This window comes from Copidosoma floridanum, unplaced genomic scaffold (genome assembly GCF_036245765.1).
Source record: "Copidosoma floridanum isolate Cflo_tuat_1 unplaced genomic scaffold, Cflo_Japanese_pri ptg000030l, whole genome shotgun sequence".
Classification (NCBI taxonomy): domain Eukaryota; kingdom Metazoa; phylum Arthropoda; class Insecta; order Hymenoptera; family Encyrtidae; genus Copidosoma; species Copidosoma floridanum.
In genome coordinates this window covers 35,088,001-35,091,249 of record NW_028321907.1, presented here as the reverse complement: position 1 = coordinate 35,091,249, position 3,249 = coordinate 35,088,001, and positions in this window count along the sequence as shown.

The window sequence follows — 3,249 nt, the reverse complement described above, 5'->3', positions numbered from 1 at the left end:
ACGAGTAGTAGGAATAAATCGGGATGCAGCAAAATAATTACTATGAAGTTAACATTTGAGTAAAATATTCAGTACCGCATTATGCTTATTTTTAGTTTCAAATATATAGAACGCAAAAGTCAGTAATCATGCACACCAGCGTAAATACTTTTTATGCTACACGGATCTGCCGTAATGTTCTTGAGTAAACATATTATTCTTATTACAATAGGTGCATGGCTAGCACGCGAATACAACGGTTTTACTTGTTTTGTATTACAAACAGTCTATCAAAAATATATTCAAAAATAGAATAGATATGCGATTTACATTCATACCATAAATGAATAAGCGGATGCAGACCGACAATGTACGAAAAAGATATGGTTAACATACATACCCTTGTTGACTATTTCCTTAATTATCCAGCATAACAATGTGTGTTATTATAAATGAAACGTCAAGTACACTTTTATCCTATAATCAGTAACTACAAGATGCAAGACAGGTTAGAAAGACATTAGGTAGTTTCTACATAGGTATTCACTAAAGTGAGAGAGTATCAAGCCACTGTAGATTAGCCTACGGTTTTTCCCCGTGGTATGGGAAGAAAAAAAAATGTATCATTCGAACATAGTAACATTAACGTCTGTGGTTGACATCATAAAAAGTCCCTAAATATTTTTTCACATCAGCTGTTCACGCTTGCCGCTTATTGCAGTCAAAGCTGCCTGTAAGCATAAACCTCACTGATAGTGTTGATACTAGGTAACGAAAAGCTATTGGAGAAGGACTGATCGACAAAAAAAGTAATAGACAATAATGAAAAATTAAGATGTTCTTGTTGGCTTTTCTGATCGGAATGTGCAGCATAACGAGTACTGAAGACGATAGCATCGCGAGCGTAAGTATGAATTAGTAAAAATGTAATCACAACATGTACAATAATTGACTGCTGTGCTGTTTATTGACATTGTGTAATTTCTAGCTTATAACAGCTTGAATCTCTCATGAAAAATTAAGGTACGATGACAGATGAATACACTTTAAATCGAGAAGATCGCTCGAACATAAGGATGTAAGCTATACTTCGTACTCAGAGAGGTCGATTAGTTAAACGCATAAATGAATTGTGCATACATGCATACTAGAACTTGCACGGTTAATAACTTTTTTCCATCCTTCCGCAAATCGCTAAACTAATCTGTTAATTAATATAGAATTTCTTTTTTATTTTTTGTTACAAACTGTACATTTGAAAGGTAATCAGCATAAGAGTAAAGAGACGTGGAAGGTTGCCGTTCCTATCAAAAGTAAAGATGTAGTAAAAGAAATGACGTCTCCATAAACGACTTTAAGGACTTCACAGAGATAACGTCACCAAAGACGTAACTAACGATACAGCTGTAGATGTTTCTCGTATGTTATTTTACAGCATTAAATTTGTTGATACATATTAGCTGTTATAGGAGTTACCACCTGCACGGTAACACGAAAACAAGGGGGTCCAAATAATGTTTGAGAATTGAAAAAAAAAAAAAAAAACTACAAGAGACGGCGATAGCTACATCCTTAGGCACTTTAGTGGTGACATTATCTGTAACGTCTCTGAGGCGTCTTTTGTGACGTTTGTAAAGATATCTTTGGATGCGCCATTAAATATATTTTTAATGCATCTTTACTTTTGTTACGGGCATCTTTGTTGTCGTAATTTTCGATGCGTACCATTGCAGTTAATATATTACAATAAGCTTATATATGTCTATTTTTTTGCAATCGTGCGATGGTCGTTCGTTTCGTAGCTCGTATAAGTGCCAATGCTTAAGGAATCCTCAACTTACGTATTGCAATTCGTATGAGAAACAGAATCCAAACAGATATCATAAAACATATTGTTTCGGTGTAGATTGAAAAATGAGATCTCTCGTTATTGAAAAAAGTTGTACTATAGAGAATTGTTTTATCTTTCGTAGAGTATTTATTGTAATTGTGACAAAAATGTGAACGTTCCAGTAAGAAACGTAGCGTGGAGCAGCATCGTTCCGCAATATGTGAGTGTGCCGATTGTCTAGGGTGTTGCCTATGTGACGGCGCATCGTACCTTGCATTGGCCTTCAATCATTATTGTAATATTTAGTTTTTCGATAACAACTATGCAATATACCCAATTCCGTTGTTAGATGTAGCACATTCAATTTTTTTTTAATTATTAAGTATCATTAAAAATTTTTGAAATCTTTTTTATACACTTTTAAGTATCCCACTTATGAGCATAAAAGTAAAGGCTTAATTCTCAAATACTATCCCATGAAACTCGATGTGATACATTTCACTAGCTTTTAAATAAACCCATAGCTCTCATTTTGCTCCAACAAAAAAATTTTGTAATGGAGTGAGTAATCTTTGTTAAAAGAATCGTAAACTATACAATGAACGTTCGTAAAATTTACCAAAAAATTTTCGAAACATCAAAAGAATTTCAAACTGTGAAAATGGTTTGTCACATTATCCAGGAACAGTTCAGATTTTGCGAAACAAATATGTGTGAGATAATAAACGTCTGCAACTGCAAGACAAATAAGATTTATCCTAGATATAAAACCTTGGTTCGATACTTCTATCGCACTATTGAAATTTGTTGTCCTTGTTATACTCATGACTATTCGGTTATTTAATTGAATTGAATCAATCTACTTGTTTTTCTAAGGTACGTGAACAGCATAGCAGTAAATAAATAATAGTCTTAATGATAATAATAAGCAATAAAAAAGTTGACGTGGTCTTGCAGGTGAGGGAAACACGTGTGGATCATGAAAAAAAAGGAAAGCCACCTAAGAATCGAGTTAGTAGACGAGAGTGATTGACGGTGCCAGCGTTTTTGGGATGGCTTCAATTTCATCATACAGATACGAATAAAATGTGGTGCAAAGAATGAAAAAATTCCCTTAGAAGCAAATTTTACAATATAAAAAAGCACGCTTTGTCTACTAGGCACTTGAAAAAGCTAGAAAATAAATTGGGCAGAAAGCCAGAATTCACCAACGACGATTTTATGGTCTCCGACGAATCCTGAATAGAGAAAGCCATAGCACAACTCCAGTTTGCAGCATTTATTGCTGAAAACGATATCGCTTCTAAAAAGGGACCAAAAATGTTGAAAGGTATGTAAAATATTAATAATACTGAAATTATATCGGAAATACAAATGTGTCCTACGAGGGTTCGAGATATGATCGTTAATATTTTCGGCGAAGGAGCAAAACATGAGCT